The following is a 17,447-nucleotide window of genomic DNA, read 5'->3' on the forward strand; positions in this document are numbered from 1 at the left end:
ACTGTGACGCGGACAACTTTGACCACTACATCGTAGCCTTGGAGCCAGCATTTCCTGATCTCAATACCTTTAAGACTGAGCAGCAAAACGACGACACTTTAAAACTGCTTGCTGCCAAACAGAAATCAGCAGCCAATCGTTATTGCACACGTGATGGGCTTCTGTACAAGAAGAACTATTCTCCCACAGGCTCACGATATCTCCTGGTGGTCCCGAAAAGTCTACGCACTTCCAACTTGCGGGCTATGCATGACGAACCAACCTCCGGTCATTTGGGAGCAGCTAGAACGCTTTGCCGTCTTCAAGAACGATTTTACTGGCCTAATATGCGTCAGACGACGCAACAGTACGTGTCTAGCTGCAACGAATGTCAACGTCGCAAACGTCCCACAAGTCCTCCTCCTGGTAGATTACACCCTGTGCCACCCCCAAGGACTCCATTCGAGCAAGTCGGGATCGACCTTCTCGGCCCGTTTCCACGGTCCTCCAGTGGAAATCGTTGGATCGTAGTGTGCACTGACCACCTGACACGCTACTGTGAGACGGCCGCAATACCATCGGCTACTGCAGCCGACGTGTGCGTTTTCTTACTACGTTTTATCATCCTTCGACACGGGCCTCCTAAAGTCGTTATTAGCGATCGCGGGCGCCAGTTTACTGCAGATGTGGTTGAAGAGATGCTTCGCCTGTGTTGTTCAAGTTTTCGACACTCTACGCCGTACCATCCACAAACAAACGGCCTTACGGAACGCACCAACAGAACCCTCACGAACATGTTGTCCATGTACGTGTCGACGGAGCATAAGATATATATATATATATATATATATATATATATATATATATATATATACAGGGTGTTTCAGCGAACACTTCCAAAAATTCTGAAAGATTGCCTGTGGCAAATAGCACAATTCTAGATCACGAGCTGGTCTACTCGAAGAGGCGGACATTGCTTGCACATGAAATTGAAATGCATAATCGAATAATTATCAAAAATTCACTAATTAAGTTTTGAACTAATTATAGGATTGCCCATGTTGCAATTTACAAATTGTAGCCGTGGCGTTCGCAAGGCGGATCCACTTGGAACGAATTCTCGGGATGACACCAATTTCGAGATATTAATTCCCGAACTTTGCGGAGAAATGCATTGGCGTTCGAGTTCTTAACAAAACGTCGCTTTAGGCATTCAAGCACAAAATTAACTGGAACTCCAATGCATTTCTCCGCAAAGTTCGGGAATTGCTGGTGTCATGCCGAGAATTCGTTCCAAGTGGATTCGCCTTGCTAACTCCACGACTACAATTTGTAAATTGCAATATGGGACGTCAGGTAATTAGTTAAAAACGTAATTAGTGAATTTCCGTTAATTATTCGATTATGCATTTCAATTTTTGGGTAAGGAATGCCCGCCTCTTCGAGTAGACCAGCTCATTAACTAGGTTCGGGCTATCTGCCACAGGCAACGTTAAATAAATTTTGAAAGTGTTCGCTGAAGCACCTTGTATATATATATATATATATATATATATATATATATATATATATATATATATATATATATATATATATATATGTGTGTGTGTGTGTGTGTGTGTGTGTGTGTGTGTATTTGTAAAAAGAATGAACCACCTTGCATGTTAAAAAGAAATATACATGTGTGTATTGCGTTCTGCCACACAGAATCAGCAATTGTAAATCACAAAGAAAATAAACCACAAACAGATGCATGGTCTAATTTAACAAATAAACTACACCTAATTTAAGGAAGCCATGCAGTGCCTTCATTTTAGCACACAAGGAACTTGCTGTGTGTGAGCCTATATATATATATATATATATATATATATATATATATATATACACGTTTAGAGCGCCGGCTGCCTAGCCAAAAAGTGAAACGTTTGGGTCACACTGCCAAAAATGCTCATTGGCCAATTATACCGACCAGTATCAGAATACAGTGCATATAGGCATCAGCTAAACATTCTGAGCATGCGAAGCTTTAAGAACTCGATTCAGAAACTTAGTCACCACAGACCTTGGTGTCGTTAAGTCAAGGCCCACGAAGAACCGCTCAAGCAAAACAAGTGTGTTAAATACTTTGCGGTCATACTGTAGGTTGAACAACCAGTATGCGCACATGGCTGCTGCAAGCCCCTCTTCTGCATTCACTACTGAAAAACATTTCTCCCGGTCGACCATCAAGAACAGAAACTGCATTAAAAAATAAAAACAGTATTTTGTACATGACGCTTGATTGCAGGCGTGTGCTTAACTGATATATTGCATACTGCAGAAAATTTACTCTTATAAACATGACAGGATCTAACATAATTTAAATAAAACTTAAACATAAACTTAGTTTTAATATCAGTTTGGAGCATTATTGCCCATATGTTCTATAAACAATCACCATCCCAAGAATAATTACATTACAAAGACGATTGATTGCGGCTTGTACCTTCCGCCATCCCATGAGCATGAAAGTGGATGAAAAAACTCGCCGAACGTGGGATACGAACCTATGTCATCGCATTACGCATGCAATGCTCTTACCAATTGCGCTATACTGTGGTGCCGTTTTCCTGTTCACCTTCTGGGGTTTATCTACTAAAACTAACCTTAGGAGGGTTAGCCAGCACCACCACTCATGGCCTTGGCAGCGGATGTGCAACATCCTTACTGCCACAGGAATCAAGCCTACATGAACTTTTTGAGTGAAGGCAACTGGTCAATAAGCCTGCATGCTTCCTGAAGGCATCAAAGTTGCCGGATTGGAGACCCTTGCTATGTAATGAGTAGAAAGTAAACCGACGGGCTCAGTGGTGGGTATTAGTCATATCATAAGAAGCCAACAAACGAGCACGCCAAGGTCAGCGTAGGGGAAATTACTTGTAGCTCCTAAGTGAATTAAAGAAAAGATAAATAATTGAAAATAGAAGTGGATGAAAAAAACTACTGGCCGCATATGCGTTCGTATACCACCTGCGATTATCATTTCTTTAAGTCAATTAAAAACTACAATTTTCCCTATGCTGTCCTTGGCGTCATTGTTGGCTTCTTATGAATATATATATATATATATATAGAGAGAGAGAGAGAGAGGTGATGGGTAGGTGAGTATGCAGCTCGATAGGTCCGATACGATACGCAAGTGAAGAGCAGGACACAGGCACAAAAAGCCTTGTCACTAACATTTCGGCAGGTGGGCCAGCCTTCGTCACTGTGACGAAGTAGACCAGCCTCAACGTTCGTAAACAAGACTTCGTACGAGTCTCCTCTTGCGCAAGTGTGTGTGTATGTATGTGTATATATATATATATATATATATATATATATATATATATATATATACACGGGCGCAAAGGTCTCTCGAGACACTTTTTATTATTTTGAAGGTTACGCATGATGAAGCGATGGAAGTGTTTCATCACAATATGGAGTGCTTGCTTCCTGTATACACTGGTTGTTCAACAAAGCTGTGGTTTAGAAGGGTGAAAAATTAAAATTATGGGGTTTTACGTGCCAAAACCAGTTCTGATTATGAGGCACGCCGCAGTGGGGGACTCCGGAAATTTAGACCACCTGGGGTTCTTTAACGTGCACCTAAATCTAAGTACACGGGTGTTTTCGCATTTCGCCCCCATCGAAATGCGGCCGCCGTGGGCGGGATTCGATTTAGAAGGGTGAGCTGCAGTTTTGAATCGTGCTTTGATGCACAATAAATAGAATTTTTGAACTTAAGAAACAGTCTAATCACAATTCTTGCGTGTGCAATATTGGTAATAGCAATGAAGCTGTTGCTCACAAAATTATTGAATGTAGGGAGGTGTACAAGTCCCACTCAGGCTGTTAATATTGCTACAATGGGGGGCCCGATATGTATTGCCTAAATATTATTTACATTCGCCTAATCTCAACAGACTATTTTACATTTCAACTACAACACCAACTGCAATATCATTTTGATATACTTACGCCTTGTTCTCAGCCTTGCTGGAGCCATTTCACTAGCTTTCTGCAACATATGCAGCACGTTTTCATCACAGGTCACTTTTTTCCTGGCGACAAGCCTTCTCAACACATCAATGGCGTGTCAAACCTTCTTGGTTGGTTCTGCCTTTGTCAGATAATGAAAGTCACTGCAGAACTGCATAAAATACAGAAAGCGCTATCAGTTTGAAACAAAATGTCAAGAATCACTCTGTTAGGAGCTTTGCCTACATTGTTTGACTATGCCTCTTACATTAGTATTGTCACGAGCAATGGGAAAGACAACGACGTTGTAGTGGGGCTGGGTCAGAGGCTCTCTTGTCGGACTGAAGCCTGCTGGAACCTGTGCGCTCTGTGCAGTCTTGACTTGACAAGCGCTAGCCGCTTACTGTTAATCAAATACTCCCCGTAACATCTTTTTGGTGGAGGTTGCGGGCACTATTCCACCCGGCCCTGGATCTTCGGAGCGGACGCCACGTTTCTCCAGCCTCCATGGCCGAAGACTACGCAGTCATCGCAGCCCGCGCCCGCGGCGCCGACAACCGTGGTCCTTTCGCAGCCCCTCGACCCCGGCACGTTTTGCGGCACGGACAACAAAGACGTCGACGATTGGCTCCTATTGTACGAGCGCGTCAGCAAGCACCACAGGTGGTATGAGACTCTAATGCTTGTCAAGACTGCACAGAGCGCACAGGTTCCAGCAGGTTTCAGTCTGACAAGAGAGCCTCTGACCCAGCCCCACTACGGACCCCGACACCTATGTCTTGGCGATAACAGACTTCACCCATGTGGCCGACGAACAAGGTAGAGATCCATCGTTACTCTCTCTTATTGACCGTCTGCAATCCGGCACCCTCGACTCTTCCATAAACATGTTCTTACTTCGGGATAACGTTCTTTACCGCCGCAATATGCACCCCGACGGCGCAGAACTCCTGCTCGTTGTCCCGCATCATCTGCGCAGGGATGTCCTCATCCAGTTTCATGACGCTCCCACTTCCGGGCACTTAGGCGTCTCCAGAACTTATGATCGCATACGACGACGTTTTTTCTGGAAGGGCCTTTATCGGTCCGTTCGGCGCAACGTAACATCTTGTGACCTGTGTCAGCGTCGCAAGAAACCTGCGACGCTACCTGCTGGTCTCCTTCAGCCAATTGACGTTCCAGTCGAGCCGTTTTATCGAGTGGGCCTGGACTTGCTGGGTCCCTTTCCAATTTCCACGAAACGCAACAAATGGATTGCAGTCGCTATGGATTATACCACTCGATTTGCAATTACTCGAGCGTTGCCAACCAGCTGCGCCACAGACGTAGCCGACTTCCTGCTCTACGACGTCATCCTCCAACATGGTGCTCCACGTCGCCTACTCACAGATCGCGGTCGCTGCTTCCTGTCTCGTGTGGTTGACGATCTACTCCGATCATGTGCTACTCATCACAACTTCACGAACTCATATCACCCGCAAACCAATGGACTCACCGAACGCTTAAAAACCGTACACTGACCGACATGCTTTCCATGTACGTTTCTGATGACCACCACGATTGGGACGCTGCGCTCCCGTTCGTCACATTTGCATATAACTCATCGCGTCATGAAACTGCCGGCTACTCACCCTTCTATCTTCTCTTTGGAGGCCATCCCTTACTACCCTTTGACACCTTGCTCCCTTCTGATCAGGCCTCCACGTCTACAACTTCCTATGCGCAAGATGCCATCACGCGTGCGCTCGTCGCGCGCACAGTAGCGCGCGCTCGGCTCTCGTCATCGCAGAACGCACAAAAGGCCATCTACGATCGTCGACACCGGGATACTGATTTTCCACCGGGCTCTCTCGTCCTTCTCTGGCTCCCATCTCGTCGTGTCGGCCTCTGTGAAAAGTTAATGTCGCGGTACGTCGGGCCCCACCGCGTGCTGCGCCAGGTGACTCCTGTCACCTATGAGATATCTCCCATGGCATCTACCTCATCGACTGCCGCACCACGAAGTGACATCGTACATGTTTCCCGCCTCAAACTTTACAACTGTGATAAGCCATTTTGACCACAACAAGCACCGGGACGGTGCTTCATCGGCCGAGGATAATGTCACGAGCAATGGGAAAGACAAAGACGTTGTAGTGGGGCTGGGTCAGAGGCTCTCTTGTCGAACTGAAACCTGCTGGAACCTGTGCGCTCTGTGCAGTCTTAATTTGACAAGCGCTAGCCTCGTACTGTTAATTAAATACTCCCGTAACAATATCTAGGACTAGGCCAATATTCGAGCTTCAAATACGAATCAAATATCACACAATAAATGTTCGCATGGGTATTTGAAAAGGAACTATTATTTTAACAACTGACTGTTAAAAGTCTGGTTACTGTTCTCCATCTGCTATACAGCAGATTATCAGAAGTGAAACGACAAGTTTCACAAAGCAATCCCGAAACGAAATGTGTGAAAGGAAAATTGTCATCCACCTAAATGCAGCGCAAAGCTACAAAGGAAACCATTATGTGTTTTTCAGAAGGAAAGTTTCACAGTTAAGGAAAAATACGTCCTCGTCCGGGATTTGAACTCGGGACCAACGCCTTTCCTGGGTGGTCACTACCATCTTAGCTAATTGCCGTGGTCTGCTACTTCATGGTTATCTCAGATGGTAGAGCGACCGCCCCGAAAAAGTTTGGCCCCGGGTTCGAATTTTTCGTCAACTGTGAAGCTTCTGTTTTGATGAACGTCTACGGGTTTCCTTTGCAGCTTCGTTCTACTGTCGAGTGGGTGACAATTTTCTCTTTCGTGTCAGTTTCGCCATTTTGAGGTATTGCGGAGTACTGAATTGCCAAACAAAATGAGTAATAAAAGCTTATGGTCTGTGGCAGAAGCTGGCATGACGACCTGTGCTTTTTGTTAGTCGCTAAACTCTGCTTCTTGGGGTGTTTTCCTTGCAACGAACCTTTTGACATGTATACGACATACAAGTCCTTTGATGATGCAAAGTCACCACTTACTAGCATGTTGCACTGTCGTGCATGTATCAATTTTCTTTTTTCGTGCCTTGTAGAAATCTTGACTGGATACACCACCGCTGCTTGGCATTTCCTATTGTCTATGCCACGATCGTGCGAAAGAGCCAGAGTTGTTTTGCACAGCACTTAGGAAAAAGAAGCCTCTCCTTACATATTTTACATTACCATTATTCAGCGACCGCATTTCTTTGACATCAGTGGCACACATAAGATGTAAATTGTACTTTCCGATTAGTGCATTCTAGCGCTTACATAGTAGCCACGCCACGTTTTCTACAGGTACTTATTAACGAAGTTTTATGTTAGTAATGACTTACACAAGACGCATGGACCTTTCTAATGCACCATAAATGTCGTCGTTTTACAAGTGCCTTAAAAGAAGCGCATTACCAACCTGTATAATTAAGAATATATGTTGCTGTCATGAACACCTGTCAAACAAGTAGAAAATCTGAACCACTTACTCGTTGAAAATCCATGAGGTATGGATACTCTTCGTCTTGACATCAAGCACAGTGCTCTTGTCAACGTCAGGAAGTCTTTTACTTGCGGTAAGGGCCATTCTTTCTTGCATTGCCTTCTCATTTGGTATAGGCTCTCTGCCTTCTAAGATCAGCCATTCCTCGTGTCTGGCAATACTACTTTCATCTTCGCCTGTGACATTTGGGAGGCCGATGCCCTGAAATGGGAAACAAATGGCAAACCACTGATTAGATTGTTTCTGTGGTTATCACACAAAGATACTGCTTCCTGCCTGAATGGTGCTGCGCTGTCCTCACCTTTGGCTTCTTGGTCCGCTGGAGCTCGCTGGCGGCTACCTGTGCCTTTTGTTTGAGCACCAAACTTGTTTTGGTTGTGCAACACACGATCATCTTGAAGTTTCCGTCTTTGGTTTTTGAATTTATTTCGAAGTGCTACTTTCCAGGAGTCCTTCGAACACAGAAAATAAAACTGGTTGGGATATATAAAGAAATGTTGTTTCTGTGCTTCTAAAGCGCGTAATGCATTTTTTTAAGAACAGCACCATTTAAACAACAATCTCTCTTGAAGCACTGCAAGTTCACCAAGATTTGCTAGTTTAAAACTTATTCAAATATAGTGTTTCACTGCGCACAAGGTATATTTGTCAAATACAATGAATGGTATTTATTGCATTAAATACAAACCTAAAATTTCAATGGAACCCTTCGATGGGCGCGTCCGGTAATAGAAACTCTCATTGGCCGTATGCTGTATGTGCGAGTGAAAGCGCGTGAGGGCGAGGGAGGCGCGCCTTCACGGGGAGCGAACGCACGGCGGAGAGCAAACGCGACTTCCCAGTGGAAGGGGAGCGGTGGGCGAGGAGGGCATCAAGGCACCTTACACTGTGCATGCCCGCTCTCCCACTGCGGCACATGCGCGCAGCCCTGCCGGCCTCTGCCGCTTGTGCCGCCGACAGCGGTTGTGTGCGGTCACAAACAACGCGCACAACTGTTGTCGACGGCGGCGGCGTTTTGTCCGCGTTCGCACCGAACGTGCGCGGCGTTGGTGAGGTGTTTATGAACGTGCCAACCTTCGCCGTACACCCTATGGCGGTGTACCGTAGTGAACATAAGGCCATCGTCCCTGTGGTCACTAAATAAATGAAAACTACCGGATCATACATATTTCTCATTCTTTAGTAGTTCAAATAACGAATTGCACCATGACATCTTAATAGTCATAACTGGAAATACATAATTCCCACCATAGTACAGCTTGGCTGGTCTTCCATCTACACCCCAGTGGAAGGGCTGACAGTTTTAACGTGATAACGTTTAGGGCCCCGTGTCGCACACAATCCGGCATCGGTAAGCGGCGTGTAATCGCGGGTGACGGACAAAATCATCCAACCACATCGACCGCGCAGGCCCTCCACGTGGTGCAAGGTTTTGGTGAACCAAAATTGAATTTCTCACAGTGAAATACGTCAGAGAAATGGTAAAGTACGACTTTACCCTTCGGCGTCGAATTCGCCGTCGGATTGTTTACCCATTGGCGTCGGATTGTAATTTTAATGTACGAGAAAACTTAATTCTGCTACGAGGAAACTCAAACACGAAGCCCTTTTCTGGCATTTCTACCAGACCTGTGCGCGTCAGGGCAATAGCAAACAATTAATAAAATAAGAAAACAGGTGCTAGGGCCTTCACATTTTAGTATAAGACCACTTATATTGCTCCTGGAAAAACGTCTTTCCAGCAATGAATTTCAGTTTAGGAGTGAAGCCGACTTCAAGGGGATCGGTTTAAGCTTGGTCTTTGTAAGCTGGCTTTCCCACATTCATTGTTGCAGTGATGAAGCCTACTTGCCGTATGCGAACGATGCGATGCGAACGGGTCCCGATAACGCTGTCGCGTTCTACTCTTAAAGGCGAAGCTTAAGCGTCCTCCAATTTTTTCTATCTATCTATCTGGTTCCGATTCGTCAGTCGCTTGAACTCACGGTCCCGCTCAGTTGCTCCCGGTACGTGAAGTGCGGCCACTGCGTCGAGTCCTCGTTTTCGCTGTTCGTTATCCTATCACTGCTGACATCAAGGATAGCGAAGTGGGACGAACGTTGAGAATGTGTGTTATTGTGGGATATCGGAACTCTGAGCCTTCATGGTGTGATGCTGTAGCGTGAAAGCTACTTGAATATATAGAGAGCGTCATATACGCGTATATTTAGGCGGCGCGACACACATGTTCACTTGGCTGTAACTAGGGTTCCGCGTTTTCGGAGTTTATTTTTGGGTGAAATCGGAGTGCGTTTTTCAGGATTGAGTTTTTTTTTTCGCACCAGTTGTAGTTTATCGGAGTTTTTTTATTTTTGTAAAGGCGAAGCGAAGTTCTGAGTTTTTTCCTAGCACCTGTGGCGGTCCAGAAGGCCCACGATGCGGCGGTGAGGCTTGGCCTTCCCGTCCCAACGTGGAAGCGGACCGCAGTCTTGCCCCTATAAAAACGGGGTGAAGATTCTTCCGGACCTAAATAAATGTTACCACCACCACCACCACCTCTAGCCTTTCTTTCCATTTTGTTTCACTTACAACTTAAAAGCAACCTTGACTGCAAAAAAATAAGAAAAAGAAAGAAAATAACAGAACACAAGAAGAGATTATAGCTGTAGGAATGTTTTTATTTACAGTCAAAATTTACAATAGGTGAAACGTTTATCGCCGTTAGAATATGTCACAGCTAACTTTATCCAAGGTGTCAAAATACGCCAAAGCATTCTAAGAGCACTAGACTAGGCGCACATTGTTGAGTATTGTATGGAGCAAGTCACACTAATTTATTGTTTTCTTCTTACTTGCGTAATTAGTCAAGATTAAGTAACCAACTTGGTAAGTATTAACTTTAGTGAATACCTTGCAATGGAAAAGGTGTATATTCTCCATCAAGCTTAAAGACTGTCTATGTTACCAACACTTAACCCCAAGTGATAACTAGAGACCGGCATTTCGGCAAATGCCTTTTTTTTTGTTCCTTGCGCTCCTATCGCCCCACTTTGATATATGAGCATGAATTAGAGTTTAAGAAAGGCTTTTATAGTGTTTTTATAGTGCCTATAAATGCCTATTCTGGCGTTTGTGCCTAAATGCCTATAAATGCCTATTTTCAATATCCGCGCCTATATGAACACTATTTAGCCTCAAGTTTCGCTTTCGAGTGCAGTTAGGGACCGTTATTCATGTTACCGGGCAACATTGACTGTTCGAAACTCTATGTTATTCAACCTAGTCCTTTACTTCAACCAACTCCCAGAAAACAACTGCTAGCAGCATTGAAATGGGACGCGCCGGCCAGCACACGCCGCCGCACTGACATTGCGCGAGCGGTTGGCGAATGGGAAACTGCGGAGAGCCGTCAGGAGAAAGGAGAGTGAAGAGCAAAAGAAGAAAGCAAAATGTGACGTGCACGCGGCTTTTGTTTTGTTTGTAATTTACTTTTTAAGGCGTTCACCGCTGTCAGGCATTGCTTCACAGCGTACGAGATTATTCTCAGTGACAAGAGGCAGAATTTTGAATCCAAAAATCTGGAGATCGTGGTAGTTTGCTATCGTTTCCACATTCTTCACACTGAGTCTTGGACTACGTTCCGCGTGCTCTCCAAACAGATTTCTTCAAACATGTGCACTTCAAATGGGTGGAAGTGTATTTGGCAGTGTTGGGACGTCTGGCCTGTACACTTCGGATAATGGCGTTCTATATGAGAAAATTGCGAAGAGTTGTACCTAATAATCCTCATGTAAGAACATGCTAATTTCTTAATAAATCGTAGTCTCTGTTTCATTCGTTAATTGTCTGTTTTTGTTGTGTCTTAATTTAATTGCGTCAGGCAGACAACAGTATCGTTTTTTATTCAGTATTTCCAGCTTTCAAGTATTCTTTTTCATGCCTGTTTCACTATATGCGACGCTCGACTACAGTGGCCATTGAACATGATACTGAGCAGTGTGCTTATTGAATGAAGCCAATTGATCGTCATTAGTCCAGCAGTTTTATGAGACAATTGCACCGCTTTGTTCAACTGTTGGCGCCTTTGTGCAATCATAGACAATAACATTCCTTGTTTCCCTATCGTAGATATAGGCCGTGCACGTCTTCGTTTGAAATGATTTGAATTTATGTAAAAATTTATTGTGCCTATATTTACGACGTTGGAGGCCTAAAACGTTGTCTTGCCTGCCTATTTTTGGCGCCTGAAACGCGCGTTTTGAATGCCTAAATATCCGGCCTCTAGTGATAACATAGCCCTCGACCATTTTTTCTAGCCTATTTCCACATGTGGGGCGTCCAGGCCTGCCCAAATCGTGCCGACGCATTCTGCGTTGGTTGTAATCCAGCGGCCAGCATTCCTACCGACGCCAGCTGTACCTGTACAGAGCTGTAAACAACTTGGACTGTGTCGGAACCATGTGTTAAAACCGCCGCTATTTCGATTTCTGTTACAAGTTTCGGTTTCGTTCTTCTAGCCAAGCAACCTTGTACGCCCAGGATTCCGCGTTCTTTTCTCTCACTCTCTTTTTCGCTGTTTGTCCGACGGTGTTGCATCATTGTGGAAGCACCGCGTTTTTACGATGGTTGACATATTAAATCTAAAGTTTTTTGTAGTGTTGTCGCCATCTGGTCATCTTTCCGAGGTGTGGCCGCTACATCAACGCGCGCCATGGAATCGGAACACGGACCACCTCGAGGAGCGACTGCTGCGTCAAGTAGAAGGCTGCAACCATCCCAATTCTCTCCTTCTTCATTGAAGACGTGAGCTCAGTTCAATTTTCCTTAAAGGGAAACTGAAGTGGTTTTTGAGTTGGAACATGTCCGGTGCTGTGAATAGCTGTTACAGCATAATTTTCTCGATTGCGCTTATAGCAGCGCCGCAATCACCAATTAATTTTTCGGGCTTTGTGTATCGACAATTAAACAAAAATTATCGTGTGGAAGTCAATCCAAGACAATACGCAAGGCACAGTTCTGACTGGTGTTGCAAAGGTCGCGGGGCGCTTCTTTCGTCGCAACGATGGATAACATTTTTTTACAATTACAATACTGCTCCAGGAGGGCACATGTAACCGGCAAAGGCAGGCCTCAGGAGACACCTCAAATTGTAATAAAGTGCACGCCGGAGGATCTCTAGGGCCCACAAGCGGCAGCGGGTGGACCCCAGCTGGAACCAGGGTGCTCTGTGGGTTCAGACGACCGAGGTTGGAGCGTGCCAATGGTGCTCGCATAGAGCGATATGCAGAGGCCTCGGCGAGCCCCGAACTCATGCACCAGTTCGGGTTCCAATTTTGGTGTCCCATTTGCCCCCTTGATGCCCTAGAGGCGCCGCCAAGTGTACTTAAATGACTATTGTAAAAATAAACACGATTAGGCAAAAAAACTCACGCGCTGGCCGCGAGGCACCTGCTCGCGCCGCCGCTAGCTTGTGACGCTATGTTCAGCGTTGCCGCGCACCGCGACTTCGCTAACACCAGTCACAACCTCACCGAATGTAAATGCATGGAGTTAAACACAACAAGCTCGAACATACTGCTCCATCTAAAAAAGAATTCTGCACTTGTCATTTGACCGCGAACCACGCCATTTCAAGCCGCTCTGAACTCACCATTGTGCCAGATTTCTAAGCGTTCGAATACGAACTATGCGGGCGCCATTTCAGAACAAATGTGCCTCGCCCGATGTCGAGCGAGGCACGTTTGTTTCATACACGCAAGCCTACGTAAGTCCAATACGTAATTCGAGAAACAAACCCCAAATAAACTGGAACTTGCCTGAAAGTTGCTTGATGACACTGCCACGAGACACTGATGACACTGCCACGAGCATACGGCAACTGCTTGCTTCAGCGCTTCCAAGGACCCATCTTCTAATACATACGACCGCTTCGCTCGGAGGTTCGGCACTGTTACTAAACAACGTATGGGCGGCATCTTCGTTGACAGCGAGCACAAAACCGATCAAAAGTATTAATTTGTAGAGCGGAACACGAACAAGCGCAAACAGACGACAGTGAATAGTACAAGCGTCGCAGCTAACGAAACAATACGTTAGCGCGAGCGCGCCTGTAGACACGACTGAAGGAGAGGGGGAGAGAGAAAGTGGCTGCATAGAGCAAAAAGGGCATGTACGGACAACGTGAAGAAAGCGCCTGAAAGCGCTCAGCAGCATGAAAGAAGGAAGAGGAGGTGTGCAATGGCGATGGTTGCTAACAGATAGCTTGAGTCCGGAGAGCTTTGCGAGTCGTCAGGAGCGTGAGCAGAAAACAATAGTAGGTACCACTTATTTAGTCCTATGTAGGGCGATCTGAATAAAATGTGTTTTATATATTTCGCAGAACTGCTTCCTTACATATCAGCAAAATCACGGACAACATATTATAATCTTGTTTTCCGCAGCGAGGAATAACAACAAAATTTATGCGATAACTCAGACACACGCAATGAATTGTCCATGCTCTGCTTTAGTGTGGTATGGAGCACTTGTCACGCTGGTGATACTGAAACTATTGACCCTTTTCGCGGCGATCCCGTGGGCGCTCCCATGTTTGATCACGTGGTGGCGCCTCCATTGCTTGCCTCAACTGCCTCCGTTGCCTCCTTGTTTACAATGGAAGTGTATGACGCCGGCGCGGCTTAGAAAACCTGTGTTTTCGGAGATATCGTAGACGGTGACTAGGTGGACGACACGAAGCTTTGATCACAGCTTCAGAGAACATGCAAAAGCGCTTTCGGAGCTGATTAAGCTATGTCCAAACGGGGCATGCAGCGTTTATGGTGCTTGTTCTAAAAGCGAGTCTAAATATGTATTCCAAGATATCGAAACATTCCGCTCATGGATTCAGTCAGGATTAGTGTGTTTTGCTCTTTGTTCTTTATTCGGCAAATATTTTGAAGCAGTGGCTTGTCAATTTCTGACGCAGCGAAGTTCCTCGGTGCGGCCACTATCTGATTATTTTCTGCCTAATCGCTCGCGGGTGTGCTCAGCTCCAATAGATTTGTTCTTGCTGCGCACAAGGCTTGAAACGTAGCTATTTTGCACATTGTAATACGTTGTAGCAAATATATATTACAGCTAGTAACTCTCTTACTCTTGTGGACCATCACGAAACATTCAGCTTTGGCCATTCGTGCGCCATCGGTGTAGATCATCATTACTTGTGCGTATACAGTGCGCATATATCCAAGTGTGCGCCGATTCACTTATTCTTGATACGTCGGCGATAGAGTGGGCGTAAGCTTTCCTGCTATTTGGGACAGATGTGTATAGATAACGTGCCCGACACTTACTATGACAGGAAGCGGCGCTACTCTCTTTGTCATTGTTTGACGAGTGGTACTCACTCTTGCCGACGTTCTGGGGATGAAGCCCTTTCTTTGAAGGTTAGCGCTACAAGGCTGGAGGATGAGCAAATTTATGTATCCTCGAGGAAAGGCGTACATCACGAAGTGCCGGTAACACGTTCGGACAGTTGCAGCAGCGGTCCGCGAACTTGGCCACACAGATTCATTCTATTCCTTAACATCCCAGTCACTATTTTTCCAGCCAACTACTGCACACGTCTTCAATCCATATGTTTCAATCAAGCATTATTGGATCACAGTGTATTAGCGAAAACTCAGTTGCATTTCCGACAGCTTATCGCACGGAAGCAAGGTAGAAGCAGTAATGGTTTCGTATTCGTGCGCGGTCGCTGAGGAGAGGTATGGCGCGCCGCCGTGAGCGCCATCTCGTTTCTCTAAAACAAAATGCTCCGCGAAAAGAGTCAATAAGCTCTATGTGAATTCGCCCTCGGGCAAACAGCTGTTGTTTAATCAGTTGTATAGGGCTTCTGCGTTGCCCAGGGGGTGCTGCAAAAATGGTGCTAAAAAGCGCCCTCAATCCGAAACTGGGTAGTACCAAACTGGGTCGTCTGCTTCGAGAAGCACGTTTACAATATGGACCCGCCACTTTCGGTTGTGTTGTACCACGGCATGCAGCGAATATCGGGCGCCGAAGAGTTTTCCATGGGTGGCATGCTGCGTAAAGGCAAGAAATCATGCAACGCCGAATACGTGTACGCCGTTCAAGAAATAAGCGGCGAAGTTTTAGCGCATTGTCAATCGCAAGTGAAGCGAGTCACGCACGTGCGAAATTGAACTTCAGGTAACGTTTTCACGCTGCTAGATTCAGGCGCACAAACGCGAGGAAATGTTTTCTATAAATGAATTCACAGCAGCGATAAGCAGACATGTGTACGGAACTGCTCGAGCGCACGATCGCACGCGCCGCGACGGCAGCGGTCTTTCAGCATGCCGCGGTGTACGAACTGCTCGAGCGCACGATCGCACGCGCCGCGAAGGCAGCGGTCTTTCGACATGCCGCGAAACGGCGGGTCTCCTGCAATCTTTGTTGACTGCATGCCGCTAGACAAGTAATTAAGCCTGCGCTGTAGTAGCGGCCATCTGTCCCTTTAGCAATTGATAAATAACTGATGCAATGCATATAAGCTCGCACTAACGTACACCCGTGAGCAAAAGTATACGGACCAGGGGTTGCGCGATAAGGAGATTTTTTGCTCTGCCTGTGAACGCAACTTGAAATTGAGGACTGCAGTCCAAACTTGGCATTGCGAACTCTTCAGTGTTCTCGTCAATTCCAGTTTATGCTTGTTAATTACGAAGAAATTCACTTTTTTTCTGCGACCCTGCGGTCCGTATACATTTGCTCACGGGTGTACGTACGTGCGAATCGCGCTGCAGCGCGAGCTCGTGCGCTGCTCGCTTGGTGTAGCTTTTAATGACAGCGCTCGAACATCGATGTGCTGTAATCAATACTACCTTGCTGTGCTGCCTCAACGTGCTGGCTTGAGGTCAAGGATGAGAACATTCAACTCTCTAATCTGTGCTGCTCATAGTGGGGTAGTGAATTGTCACCGAATCAGCCCGACCATTTGTGGTCATTTGCACACACCTGGTCACTTCACCACTTCGCACCGGTCGAATTGTTAATTGTCGCTGTGGCCGGGTCTCGAATCGTGAATCACCAGCCATGCCTGCTGCTATGTCGGTCTTCCATTTCACTTACCCAGCGCGACGAACTGCAGTTATCCAGCGCGCCCGACGCTCCACTTCGTGAGGCCTTGAAGGTAAACGGTAGAATCTGATGTTGGGATTCAGGCCTTCTTCTTCATGGCAGCCCACGACGCATCCGTCCGTCCGTCCGTGTCTGTCTGTGGGGCCGCAACATATGGGGACGGATTACCAGCGAAGCTGTTTAGGCTGCATACATGGGTTGCATACATTGTGAAATCTTGCGTTCTTTTCTTTGTCATACGGAACCACACTACGCCGACACAAGCGTGGCCACGGTCCCCGCACCCCCCATACATCTGCCGCAACCGCTGCTGCAGCCGCGCCGGCACCTCCGACGCGCGAGACGTTATTGACCGTTTCCCGGCGCTCCTGTGGGCGCTGCCATGTTTGATCACGTGGTGACGCGTCCATTCCTTGTCTCAGCTGCCTCCGTTGCCTCGACGATTAAATTGCGAGTGCGTGACGTCGGCGAGGTTCAGCAAACCTCCGTTTCGACGCATATTGTAGGCGGTGACTGTGCACGACACGAAGCTTGGGCCACAGTTTTAGAGGACAAGTGCTTTCAGAGCTCATTACGCCTTGTCCCAACGGCGCGAGCAGCGTATGCGGTGCTTGTACTAAAAGCGGGGCTACAAATGCGTTCAGGCTGTCTAAACTTTCCGCTTAGGAATTAAATCGGGATGAGTGTGCTCTTCGTTCTTTGTTTGGCAAACATATTAAAGCAGCGGCTTGTCACGTTTCTGACTCAGTAAAGTTCCTCGATGCGGCTACTATCTGACCGTTGATTTTAGGTGCAAAGCACCTTACGCGCCCGGGCGGTCGGCGTCTCCTGTCGTAATCGTCATCGTCGTTGTCCATAGCTGGCGACG

The 17,447-nt window shown here is 46.4% G+C and overlaps 1 pseudogene; it reads right to left on the reverse strand.

Moving 5' to 3' along the window:
- Positions 1-1,983: 1,983 nt before the first annotated feature.
- On the reverse strand, positions 1,984-13,437 carry LOC125944074 (uncharacterized; annotated as a pseudogene).
- Positions 13,438-17,447: the final 4,010 nt, after the last annotated feature.

Source organism: Dermacentor silvarum, chromosome 1 (genome assembly GCF_013339745.2).
Source record: "Dermacentor silvarum isolate Dsil-2018 chromosome 1, BIME_Dsil_1.4, whole genome shotgun sequence".
NCBI classification, from domain to species: domain Eukaryota; kingdom Metazoa; phylum Arthropoda; class Arachnida; order Ixodida; family Ixodidae; genus Dermacentor; species Dermacentor silvarum.